Below are 14680 nucleotides of genomic sequence, written 5' to 3'. Positions count from 1 at the left end.
AAAGAAAAAATCGTCACCTTCTTGAAGTGGCTCGTGCATTAATGTTTCAGACACATGTACCCAAATACTATTGGGGAGATGCTATTCTTACTGCAGCATTCTTGATCAACCGTTTACCCACTCGGGTACTTGACCATGTAAGTCCTATTCACTCTATGACTTCTTTTTTCCTTCTATTCCAACTATGATGAGTCTTCCTCCACGAGTGTTTGGGTGTGTTGCTTTTGTTCATGTTCATAAACATCATCGCAGTAAGTTGGACCCTAGGGCTATTAAATGTGTTTTTCTTGGTTATGTTCCTGATAAGAAGGGCTACAAGTGCTATCACCCTAGTAGTAGGAAATTTTTTGTTTCTATGGATGTTACATTTCAGGAATCTGAGTCCTTTTTCCAAGGTCCTCATCTTCAGGGGGAGAATCCTTCACCAGAAATCTCATCTCCTCCCTTCTTTGAGTTTGAATCATCAGTGTCTACTCCTTTACCTATGTCAGTGTATCCTCCACCTGGTCCTGTTCCTCCTGTGTCTGTTTCTCCTTTGGCTGTTCCTCCTGTGTCTGATCCTCTTGTGAGTAATCCTCCTGTGACCGATTCTCCTGTGATTGATGCATCAAGTACACCAGAGATACGAAAGATTATGACACCTGAAAGAAGGAAACAACCCACATTGTCTCAGCAGCAACCTCAATCGTCTGAACCACTGGTAAGTCCTGAATCTCATATTTTTGATCATGATGACTTACCCATTACTACTGATTCTGATGATTTACCCATTGCTCTTAGAAAAGGAAAAAGAACTTGTCCCAAGAAATCTTGTCCCTCATGTCCCTCTTGTACTCAATGCCCTATCTCCCAGTTTGTTTCCTCTGCTAATCTTTCTGTGCAGCACAAAAGCTTTGTTTCAGCACTAGACTCTATTGCAATCCCAAAATCAGTACATGAAGCCTTGAAAGATAGGAATTGGGCTCAAGCCATGCAAGAGGAGATGAATGCATTGGAGAAAAATAAAACATGGGAGGTTATTGATAGACCTACTGGAAAGAAAGCAGTAGGGTGCAGATGGGTTTATGCCCTGAAATATAATTCTGATGGAACTCTTGAGAGATACAAAGCTCGATTAGTTGCCAAAGGTTACTCTCAAACCTATGGCATTGATTATGAAGAAACATTTGCTCCAGTTGCAAAGATGAATACGGTGAGAGTTTTGTTATCCCTTGCTTCCCATTACAATTGGGATATAAACCAATTTGATGTGAAGAATGCTTTCCTCAATGGTGAGTTAGAAGAAGAAGTCTACATGGAAATTCCGCCTGGTTTTGATTCTGTGAAGGGAGAAAATAAAGTTTGTAAATTAAAAAAGGCCTTGTATGGATTGAAGCAGTCACCTCGTGCCTGGTTTGGAAAGTTTACTAAGGTTATGATGACCTTATGATATAAACAAAGTCAAGGAGATCACACTCTTTTTTTTCAAACACTCCCAAAATGGGAAGCTTACTGTGCTCCTTGTATATGTTGATGATATTATTTTCACAGGTGATGATTTTGTGGAGAGACAGATTCTGCAAACACGGCTTGCCTCTGAGTTTGAAGTCAAAGACCTTGGGAAACTGAGATATTTCCTAGGGATAGAAGTAGCTCATTCGAGCAAAGGAATCTTTATCAGCCAGAGGAAATATGTTCTTGATCTTCTCAAAGAAACAGGAAAGCTCGGGTGTAAACCCTCTAATACTCCTATTGAGCAGAATCACAAGATGGGCTATGAAGAGGAGAGTCCTCCAGTTGATAAAGGACAATATCAACGGCTAGTTGGGAAATTGATATATTTGGCCCATACTAGACCAGACTTAGCTTATGCTGTTAGAGTGTCAGTCAGTTTATGCACGATCCAAAGGAGAAACATATGCAGGCAGTAGAGAGAATTCTTCAGTATCTGAAAGGTACTCCTGGTAAAGGGTTGTTATTCCGACGTGATGGCAATCTATCTTTAGAAGTCTACACAGATGCTGATTATGCTGGATCTGTGACTGACCGTCGTTCTACCACTGGTTATTGCATGTTTCTTTGTGGTAACTTGGTGACATGGAGAAGTAAGAAACAAGATGTGGTCGCCAGATCAAGTGCAGAAGCTGAATTTCGAGCTATGGCTCAAGGCATTTGTGAGTTACTGTGGCTGAAAATTGTACTTGATGATCTAAAAATAAAATGTGAGGGACCTATGAAGCTGCTATGTGATAATAAGTCCGCTATTTGTATAGCTCATAATCCAGTTCAACATGATCGGACTAAACATATTGAGGTCGACCGCCATTTCATCAAAGAGAAACTTGATAGCGGGTTGATTACCACTCCATACATTCCCACTGGGCGTCAATTAGCTGATCTATTGACAAAGGGGCTTCCTTCAGATAGATTTCAAGAACTTGCTAGCAAGCTGGGAATGATAAATATCTATTCCTCAGCTTGAGGGGGAGTGTTGTAAATAGTAATTATGTAGTCATTTATTAGTAATTATGTAGTCATTTATTGCTGTTGTAAATAGTAATTATGTAGTCATTTATTAGTAATTATGTAGTCATTTATTTGTATTTATTTAGTCCGTTACTTGTATATTGGGCCAAGCCCATTAGGTCAAAATTAGGTCAAGAAGTCTCTATAAATAGAGACCCCTATGTACAGATTCAAATACGATTCAATAATATTTCAAATACCCTTTTATTTCAAGTCAGACTTCAAAGGCTGTGGAATCTCATGGGAGGTTACAAGCTGACAGAGATGGACAATGGTTACTCTCTTATTAAGTTTGTTGATGAACGTGATTACCACCATGTGCTGCATGAAGGCACGTGGGTAGTTGCAGACCATTATGTGACCGTCCAAAGGTGGAGACCATTTTTTATCCTTATAATGAGAAGATAAAGAAATTAGCCATCTAGCTTAGAATCCCAGGTCTTCCCTTGGAGTTCTACACAATGCACCATCATTGGGGTAGGTAATATGCTGGGAAAAACCCTTAAAGTAGCTAAAGCCTCCTTTAATAAAGAAGACAAGGATGAAGGAGTCAATACAGACAAACCAAGGTATGCTATGATCTGTGTGGAAGTAGACCTGAGAAGGAGCTTTATGTCAAGGTTTAAAATCTGGGATTACTTACATAACGAGGAGGTTATCTTGAACGTCGGTTATGAGGGGTTGCACCTCATTTGCTTCTCTTGTGGGAAATATGGTCGTCGGAAGGAAGAGTGTAATGGGGGTCCGGACTACAAGCTGGATTGAAAGAATGATTCGGAAGCCCTGCAGAAAAGTGAAGCGAAGAGCACTGATCAACTGGAGGTGAGCTGTGCTAACACGTCAAGTGCTGAAGTCAATCCAGAAAAGGATAAGGAGGTAGACAAGGCTTTTGGTCCTTGGATGGTGGTCAAACGCTCGGCTAAAGGCCGGAGAAACAATAGTCTTCATGTGGCAGAAGGCAAGCCCACTCCGGTGAATACTCCGGTGGACAGAGTCAACTCTTCCTCGAAAGGGACCACAAGGGTACCAGAAGGACAGAAGGAGAAAGAGGCTAGTCAGACTGTGTAACATCCCGCAAAATTAGGAACTTGTATAAATTATAATTAAGAATGTGAAACATGATTTAACGTTCGAATTTAATTTGTGTAGACTGGGATTAATTTAAGTAGGAAAATTATTTTGTGTTTATCATAGGCGAGCATTTGCGAATACTTTAAAAGATTCATGGCACTAGTACAAAGGGGTAGAATCATTATTAATTATAACTTAGGTAGGAATTCTAATTACTACCTAGTGGGAACATGAGTTAATAATTAATATATATACATGTTTTATGTGACAAGTGAACCTTACATGAAGTAATAAGTATTAGGAAAATAGTTAAAGTGCAACATGTCATGAAATTCTAGATGACATTTAGTCAATTACATGAAATAATGTGGCTTAGTTATTAGGGTCCAACTAGCCCAAGAGGGCGATGGCCCAAGTCTTAGAAAAATTATGTCCAGCTCTATATTCATTAAGTCTCATCACCAATTACTCAAGTAAAATCTTCCGGCATACTTAATCTTTATTGGTCAAAGAGAAACCCATGACAACCTTTATCCAAATTTTTATCTCGTGTCATACGCATGGTGTGGAGTAAAGAATTCAGACTACTTGTAATAGTATCCCAAGCAAACCACCCCTTTCACCCAATAGATAGAGAGAGATCTCCTTGCATGAGATCTTATTGGCCCAAGGGCGGCCACTTCACCCAGCGCCCAATGAGGGCAAAGGCTGTATTATCATTATTTGGTTCCTTTCTCTTTGCTTGCATTATTGAATCAGAATTTTGGGTTCACACATCACTCCTCTATGCGCTGATTGAAGGAGTAAAACACTGCCTTCTCTTTCCTATTCCCTTTGAACGTAACTCAGTCCCTGTCGTCCTCTTGACCGTGAGACACAACAACACAAGAGCCATATTCTCTCATTCCTCATTCTTCTATTCGCTGACTTGAAGCCAGCCTCATCAGCCTTGTGCGATATTGGTGGAACTTCAAGGCTGGACTCCTATCATTTTATTTCTAGACCAAACTCAGCCTCCTTCCCCCTCAAAACCGCAAGCTGCTTGGAGGAGGAACACCTAGAACAGCTCTGCATCATCCTCCGTTCACCCTTCGGTTCACTCACGGTTAACAAGGAGGACATTGCATTTTGGTAATTTCTCTTACATTGATTCTGTTCCATAAACTGTTCTAGGAGTGGTACATGTTAATCCCAATCAGAATTTTGTGAACTAGGATTTAGCCACTTAAAATTGTTTGGCTGCCCTGTTATTAGAAAGATAATTACACAACACTGCATGTCTTAAATTCTGTTTGGACAGCCTTGAAATTATTCTGTAAGTAGAAGTTGATGTTTAAGGAACTTGGGAACCTAATCCCTTAATATGGTTGAAACCGGTCCTTGGGTAATGAAGGTTGATTAAACGTTACTGATGTTAAAATTGTAGGTATAGCTTGTGTAAGACCTTGTCCCTGCCTTTATACGCCCTATAGGAAATGCTATGGAAATAAACAAATCTTATGCATTTGAATTCTGGTCAAAGAATAGACTAAAATTCTGTTTTGGGATATAATAACTTGAATTGGATAATGGCTTGCTGGAAATTCTATCTTAGAAATGATAACGTGAATTGGTTGGTGAACTCTTGGAAAATTTCAAGTATTAGCAATTAGGGAACTAGATTAAGGAATCTTATCTTGATTGTATTGATAATTTTGTAGACAACATGTAAAGGTCTAATAAAGTACCCTTGAGCTTGAGGAAAAAGGGTCATGTTAGTAAATAAACTTTATGCACCTAGTTACTAGCCTAAAACCAAATCTGCATGTGTAGGTTCCTTGGAAGTTTTGTCACTTGTTAACGAATGTTAGGATAAAACGTAGGCAGTAACATAATAAGCAATTGGAAGCATTATATCTGGTTGACACCAAACTGTCTATGTGTACCATAGCAGGGGTAGACAACTTGAATTAGGCCACTTAATGACCCCTAAACCGTATAGGCAATTGAGGTACATGATAAATTAGTAGCCTCTAGGAGATGGTCATAAAACTAGGGTACATGCATAAGGAATTTGAAGTTCGATACTAATTAACAATGGAGGAAAAATTAAAGCAATCAAGTAAGGAATTAATTTAGTATTTGAAGCTTGGCATTTCAGTTGGAACTTTAGGAATTGGCAGCGTGGAAATTACATTTGTTGTATAGGAAATAATAAAACGAAATTCTGTTTGGTAATTGATTTAATTAGGTGCAAAGACTTCTAAACCTCGGGGAACTCTATGTGATGTATATGGTGTCATGAAATAAATTCTGATTGGATATATATATATCTATTTGATTAGGTGCGCAAGATCCTAGCTCATTGGATTGTTTGATTGATATTTGGCTGTCGGAATAATGCTTGGACTCACAAGGTATGTGTAGGCGGTATTACCTAATGTGACTATTGGCTAGTGTATGGAATTGTGATGTGTTGCTCACATTTGTTCTATGTATGTTATGATGATGATGAGCCAATGGTAAGAATATGAAAGGATGATATGATTTATGCATGCATTTTACATCATAATACATTTTTCTCTTGGGTGCGATTGCATAACATGGCATGTATACTTGATTCATGACATCTTGAATATATATATATATTTGTATTGAGGACATGTGACTGAGCATGCATCATATAGGCATGCCTGGTACCAGGAGAGGGGACACTTGGCTTCAGTCCGCATAGGTTCCACAGTGGGATTCACCTTCATGGGAGCCATTAGGAATACCCACTGTGATGCTACGCGCACGACGGTGCTATGAGCGTAAAGGAAAAAGGGCGTTATATACGCGTTATGATATATGATGAAAAGGGATTAAATGTTTGAAGTGACTATTTATGATTTTGTGCCTAGTTAATACTGTTGCATTTGGTTTTATTGCCACACTACTGGGATTTTTCTCACCCCTTCGGGGGCTCAATTTTTATAAATTGCAGGAGAATTTAGAAGCATGTGAAGATGTATTTGATGATGTGACTGCATGGAAATGATCTGATTGAGTTTTACTGTTTGGATATCCTACTGTTTAAATGATGTTCTGTAGGACGTATAATGTGTATTCAGCTTTGATGTAGCCTTGTAAGGATGGTATTTCATGATGTGAATTCTGTCTTGGAATGAGTTGTGATATGGTATTTTTATAACGTCTGAACTTAGGTGATTCTGAAAATTAAAGTGTGAAACCAATTTCTGATGTATTTAACTTCGGAGTTTTTGAACAGTTCTTGCGAGCACTTTGCAAGTTGTCGTTCTGGGGCTACCGACCTCCGTTTTTCCTATAATTAATATGCACGCGTAGCCCCAAGTGTCTAGTTTCATTTTACATAAACCTTTCAAAGAAATTCTGAAAGCTCGATTTATTATAAAATTTACCAGCCAGGACGTTTGTAATATTTTCACTGTTTTATCTTTTATTTTGCGAGTTATGTTTCGAGGGTCAAACGAACTTCAAATCATTATTATTTTATATGTTCGTAAAGCCCCAGATGTCTAGTTTCTTAGTAGCAAAGAAGATTTTTGTAAATTTTTGTACTCGGATTTTTATAATATTTTCAAGACAGAGCGTTTTCGGGAAAAATTCAGAGTTTCGCAGCGAAAGTTTTCTTTTGAATTTTCTAGCCGTTTTATTTCTCCAAGTCAGTTTTGAAGCAAGCTTTTCTTGTTGATAATTAAATTAAAAAGTTTTTCATAAAGAGAATTTCACACGCTAACGTAAGTCTCTAATCCGCTTAGCAAACGACTCTCTTGGATGCATACAAGGGAGGGTGTTACACTAATTGGTATCAGAGCAGTTTTGATTCAAGGTGTTTGTGTATGAGTGCTGCATTGGTTGCTGTTTGTATATGTTTGTTTAATCACTGTTGTTTGAAATTAACTGTTCGATGATCTCCGAACTGTTTGTTGTTTGAAAATAACTATGGAACTGTGCTGGCTGCTGCATACTAGAATTAATTTCCTGAATTGCTTGCATTATGATTGGCACGTGTTGAATTATTCTGTTAGATTGTGAAAGTTAGCATAATTGAAATATTAGAATCATCCTGAGATATTCTGAAATTACTTTGTGGCGTTGATTACTCAGAGCAGTTTTGAGTTTTGAGAATTTTATAAAGTACTGCTTGAATTTCTGAAGTGTAGGCTGTGTTGTAAGGACGTATCTTGCTGTTGACTTAATATGTAGAGGTCGGTTTATGCAGTGATAAGTGTAATCTGACTAAATAATTGAATTTGATCTATTATAGTGGATTGATCTGTTTTGCAGTTGATTTTATAGATGTTGTTCGAGTAGTTGACTACTATGTATTGTTTTATTTTAAGCTCTATTTGGTTGTGTTGTTCATATTATGCCTTGAAATAATTGACTTGAATAGTTGCTGGCACTAAATTGTGCAAAAATAGTTTGGTTGTGTTATATTGCAGTTGACTTGAATTGTTTGAATAGTATGATGATGTAAGTGATTTTTTGAGATTCTGTCCTGAAGTGGGAACCGTGCCTCAATCTTAAGACTACTATCGTGTATGTCATGCAGTGTGTTGGATCCGATCGTTGTTTGACATTACGAAAGTAGAATTAGCATTTATGAGACACGAAAACCTCCTCAAGAGAGAAGTCTGATGTGTAGTAGGTTGTAATTGAATAATGCCTAAAGGAAGAATAAATAACGAAGTATGGAATGTGACGATTCCCAGTGTGTGATGAGGTGATGCTCCAGCTGTAACTGGGAATGGGTCTGGCCAACACATTCTCCGGTAACACGGTAGTATCAAACTGTCAAACACCGAGAATCAATTAATGAAAAAGTTTTGTTTGGTGGTTTTGGTACAGATGTTTGAAATTGTGTGAGAATTTAATCTAGGGAATGACTTGAACAATTGGAGCAAGTAAACTGAAATTTGGTAGAACCCTAGGAGTGGACGTAGTAATGAATTGATGTTTAAGTTGTGTTCAAGGTGAGTGATCTGTGTTTGATAAATTGAATATGTGAAAACCTTATCTTGGAATTGACTTGTCTGGATAGAAAGTTAATGAGGAGTCATCAGTCTGATAAATTGAAATTATGAAATATATTATTTGCTTTGGGTATCAACTTGTTGGGTATAGCAATTGAAAAGAAATATTTGAAATTTGATTTTGGTAAAATATCAGGATGTGAGTTTATGAGTCGCTTAAATTATTTTAACTGCCTGGGATGTGGATTCTATAACAGTGATGTTTAGAAAAATCGGTTTAGGTGATGTGCCCAAGAAGTTATATGTGTTTCCTGATCTGGATACGTATGTTCTGTTATAATAGAATTGCTACGTGAGACACTGTTATTTTGGTGAATCTGGTTGAGTTAATTTTTCTGTCTTGAGTAGTTGAATTGAGTGAATTTTATTTTATGCTGGAAGTTGGGAAATTTATGTGGGGTATATCCTAGCAAGAGTATTGGAACTGAGTTTGATGTGAAAAGTACAGTTTTGTCAGTGATAGTATTTTAATAGTATTACTTATGACTCTAAAGAGAATATTTAACTGCAATTAAGATGTTGAACATTGGTATTGTGTATGTGAATTATGAAAGTCTGGTTTATTTGATGAATTATGATTGGTAGCGGTTTTAAATTATAATGTGCTTGATGACTGGAAAGTTCATATCATAGTTCATGGATCCTCTGATCAGTGGAGTCAATTACATCCGAGGTACCTAGGACAGCGGAAAGCTCGAGGAAGTTTCCTCATAGGGGTGTTTTGACGAACTGCATAAGAGGTACCACCTGACGTGATATGTACAAAGGGTATGTTAAGATTGATTAGCTGCATACATGACTGCTGGGTCTTCTGATTTGGGAGTACATTGTAAAAGGATAGATATGGTTACAATTGATTTTAGAAAAATATTAGAAAATAGCTCAGAATAAATGAACAAACTTAACATCTCTTGTAAGCATGACAATTAGAAGTTAGAACATGGGAATCTTAGTACACTTACTTGTGTCTTTATACAGCTTCGTAGTCAGAATTTAATTAGAGGAGCCTCCTAAGCTCTAAGCTCTAGACAAAAACACTACCTAGCAATGTGAATTCCTTTTCCGCAAGATAGTAGCAAGTAATATATTGTTAAATTAATTGATGCTGTTGAATATTTTCATATACCCCAATAGTAATGGACTTAGATTGTTAGAAAATGAAAACTATTAATGGAATTCTGTCCGTGATGAAACTTCGTAATTTATGAAGACCCTTCTACAGTATAAATTGGAATATGATACCTCTGTTTACTTGCTAGTTTTCTGTGGACAATTAAATCGTGAAAATTATGCACGTAATGTTGTCAAGTTAGGTAATTAGTTATGAATTATGCATTGAATTGAATTTTAGCATATGTAAGGAATAAGTAGGAAGTGGATGAAATTATAATCTGTAACCTGTAAAGTGCATAGATCAAATGAGTATTAGTGAGGGTCACAGTTAATTAGTTTTCCGTCTGTACAAGTGATAAACAGGTATATCTGGGTATTTTAAAATTTGTCTAAATCGGAATCATAAAAGTTTGTGATGTTATCAATTGTGAAACGACCTAGTGAATTAAATTGTTGACTCTCAACGTAGCATGCATAAAATTTTAGGGTCATATTGTAGGTAATCACATGCATTTTAAGTACAACAAGTATAGCAGGGGTATCAGTAAGTGTATGGCATGTTAATAATATTAACACACATAAAGAAACGAAGAACTTAAGTAATGAAATAATGGATAGCTGGAAATTTCTTGCTTAGTAAGATGATATGTAGTTTTATTTGATCTTTGTGCAGTGTGGTATTAAAAGTTATTTAAACTGAAACCAGAAAATTGTTGTTGTGAATAACCCTAGGAAAATTTTATCCCCTACATGCAAGTAAAATTTTGTCATATATTGTCTGGGTAATAGGTGAAGAACAAGTTAACTGTATCACTCTGAATTAATTGATAATTTTTATAGATGTCCAGCTGAATGTGATATAATGTCTTGCATGAATGCATGTGTGTTTGGCATTCGTTTTGAGTGGTTAGCAGAGATGGTAGGACGAAGTTTGGGGACAAACTTCAAACTTGGTGGGGAGAGTGTAACATCCCGCATAATTAGGAACTTGTATAAATTATAATTAAGAATGTGAAACATGATTTAATGTTCGAATTTAATTTGTGTAGACTGGGATTAATTTAAGTAGGAAAATTATTTTGTGTTTATCATAGGCGAGCATTTGTGAATACTTTAAAAGATTCATGGCACTAGTACAAAGGGGTAGGATCATTATTAATTATAACTTAGGTAGGAATTCTAATTACTACCTAGTGGGAACATGAGTTAATAATTAATATATATACATATTTTATGTGACAAGTGAACCTTACATGAAGTAATAAGTATTAGGAAAATAGTTAAAGTGCAACATGTCATGAAATTCTAGATGACATTTAGTCAATTACATGAAATAATGTGGCTTAGTTATTAGGGTCCAACTAGCCCAAGAGGGCGATGGCCCAAGTCTTAGAAAAATTATGTCCAGCTCTATATTCATTAAGTCTCATCACCAATTACTCAAGTAAAATCTTCCTGCATACCTAATCTTTATTGGTCAAAGAGAAACCCATGACAACCTTTATCCAAATTTTTATCTCGTGTCATACGCATGGTGTGGAGTAAAGAATTCAGACTACTTGTAATAGTATCCCAAGCAAACCACCCCTTTCACCCAATAGATAGAGAGAGATCTCCTTGCATGAGATCTTATTGGCCCAAGGGCGGCCACTTTACCCTGCGCCCAATGAGGGCAAAGGCTGCATTATCATTATTTGGTTCCTTTCTCTTTGCTTGCATTATTGAATCAGAATTTTGGGTTCACACATCACTCCTCTATGCGCTGATTGAAGGAGTAAAACACTGCCTTCTCTTTCCTATTCCCTTTGAACGTAACTCAGCCCCTGTTGTCCTCTTGACCGTGAGACACAACAACACAAGAGCCATATTCTCTCATTCCTCATTCTTCTATTCGCTGACTTGAAGCCAGCCTCATCAACCTTGTGCGATATTGGTGGAACTTCAAGGCTGCACTCCTATCATTTTATTTCTAGACCAAACTCAGCCTCCTTCCCCCTCAAAACCGCAAGCTGCTTGGAGGAGGAACACCTATAATAACTCTGCATCATCCTCCATTCACCTTTCGGTTCACTCACGGTTAACAAGGAGGACATTGCATTTTGGTAATTTCTCTTACATTGATTCTGTCCATAAACTGTTCTAGGAGTGGTACATGTTAATCCCAATCAGAATTTTGTGAACTAGGATTTAGCCACTTAAAATTGTTTGGCTGCCCTGTTATTAGAAAGATAATTACACAACACTGCATGTTTTAAATTCTGTTTGGACGGCCTTGAAATTATTCTGTAAGTAGAAGTTGATGTTTAAGGAACTTGGGAACCTAATCCCTTAATATGGTTGAAACCGGTCCTTGGGTAATGAAGGCTGATTAAACGTTACTGATGTTAAAATTGTAGGTATAGCTTGTGTAAGACCTTGTCCCTGCCTTTATACGCCCTATAGGAAATGCTATGGAAATAAACAAATCTTATGCACTTGAATTCTGGACAAAGAATAGACTAAAATTCTGTTTTGGGATATAATAACTTGAATTGGATAATGGCTTGCTGGAAATTCTATCTTAGAAATGATAACGTGAATTGGTTGGTGAACTCTTGGAAAATTTCAAGTATTAGCAATTAGGGAACTAGATTAAGGAATTTTATCTTGATTGTATTGATAATTTTGTAGACAACATGTAAAGGTCTAATAAAGTACCCTTGAGCTTGAGGAAAAGGGGTCATGTTAGTAAATAAACTTTATGCACCTAGTTACTAGCCTAAAACCAAATCTGCATGTGTAGGTTCCTTGGAAGTTTTGTCACTTGTTAACGAATGTTAGGATAAAACGTAGGCAGTAACATAATAAGCAAATGGAAGCATTATATCTGGTTGACACCAAACTGTCTATGTACCATAGCAGGGGTAGACAGCTTGAATTAGGCCACTTAATGACCCCTAAACCGTATAGGCAATTGAGGTACATGATAAATTAGTAGCCTCTAGGAGATGGTCATAAAACCAGGGTACATGCATAAGGAATTTGAAGTTCGATACTAATTAACAATGGAGGAAAAATTAAAGCAATCAAGTAAGGAATTAATTTAGTATTTGAAGCTTGGCATTTCAGTTGGAACTTTAGGAATTGGCAGCGTGGAAATTACATTTGTTGTATAGGAAATAATAAAACGAAATTCTGTTTGGTAATTGATTTAATTAGGTGCAAAGACTTCTAAACCTCGGGGAACTCTATGTGATGTATATGGTGTCATGAAATAAATTCTGATTGAATATATATATATCTATTTGATTAGGTGCGCAAGATCCTAGCTCATTGGATTGTTTGATTGATATTTGGCTGTCGGAATAATGCTTGGACTCACAAGGTATGTGTAGGCGGTATTACCTAATGTGACTATTGGCTAGTGTATGGAATTGTGATGTGTTGCTCACATTTGTCCTATGTATGTTATGATGATGATGAGCCAATGGTAAGAATATGAAAGGATGATATGATATATGCATGCATTTTACATCATAATACATTTTTCTGTTGAGTGCGATTGCATAACATGGCATGTATACTTGATTCATGACATCTTGAATATATATATTTGTATTGAGAACATGTGACTGAGCATGCATCATATAGGCATGTCTGGTACCAGGAGATGGGACACTTGGCTTCAGTCCGCATAGGTTCCACAGTGGGATTCACCTTCATGGGAGCCATTAGGAATACCCACTGTGATGCTACGCGCACGACGGTGCTATGAGCGTAAAGGAAAAAAGGGCGTTATATACGCGTTATGATATATGATGAAAAGGATTAAATGTTTGAAGTGACTATTTATGATTTTGTGCCTAGTTAATATTGTTGCATTATGGTTTTGTTGCCACACTATTGGGATTTTCTCTCACCCCTTTGGGGCTGCTATTTTTACAAAATGGCAGGACGACGTAAAAGCTTTTGAGGACTTGGATATTTGCTGTTGGCTTCTACTGTTTGGGCATGCTGCTATTGATGTGATATTTTATGGATGACTGTATGAAATTGAGAAGCTTTTATTACTGTGAACTATGATTTCATTATTGCATTACGATTTTATTACCAGCAAGTATTTTGGAAACAGATGTTGAAACGTTTGCGAAAAGGATTTTGACATGTTATCTAAATGCTGAGTTTTGAAAAGTCTTTGCGAGCACTTTGTAAGTTGTCGTACTGGGGCTATGGACCTCCGATTTTCTTATAATTTATATGCACGCGTAGCCCCAGGTGTCTAGTTTCATTATATATAAACCTTGCAAAGAAATTCTGAAAGATCGATTTATTATGAATTTTACCAGCCAGGACATTTGTGATATTTCCACTACTTTCTCTCTTATTTTGCGAGTTATGTTTCGAGGGGCAAACGAACTTCAAATTACTATTATCTTATATGAACGCGAAGCCCCGGATGTCTAGTTTCTATATTACAAAGAATATTTTTTTGAATCGTTGAAGTGAATTCTATACGAATTTTTAAAGACAGCAAGGTCTGCCAGGAAAGTTATATTTTCAGTAGTTGAGAAATTTTGAAAGTATACTCGGATTTTTGTGACGAACCCGATTTCAAAAATAAAATTATTTTAATTGGCATTGTAAAAGTGATTTTCAGTCTCTAAAATATGATTAAAGAACTCTAATCCGCTTAGCAAACAACTCTCTTGGATGCATACAAGGGAGGGTGTTACAGTCAAGATTACATTAGACAAAATTTCATATAAAAAAATTAATCTATTATTCCTAGAGGATTAGGACACACCCAATAAAATGTCATACACAATAAACCTACAACACCTAGGGATTAAGATTACTACTAATTAATCACGCATAATCATATATTTGGAAAGTTAATTTTACAAAGAATATAATTCCCAAATTCAATTATCCAAGAATATCATTTTCCAAATCCATCATAATTTCCAAATCCA

The sequence above is a fragment of the Gastrolobium bilobum genome, unplaced genomic scaffold (assembly GCF_033153095.1).
Source record: "Gastrolobium bilobum isolate Gb01-03AN ecotype WA unplaced genomic scaffold, APGP_CSIRO_Gbil_v1 utg46591, whole genome shotgun sequence".
NCBI lineage: Eukaryota > Viridiplantae > Streptophyta > Magnoliopsida > Fabales > Fabaceae > Gastrolobium > Gastrolobium bilobum.
Note: the sequence above shows the minus strand (reverse complement) of the source record.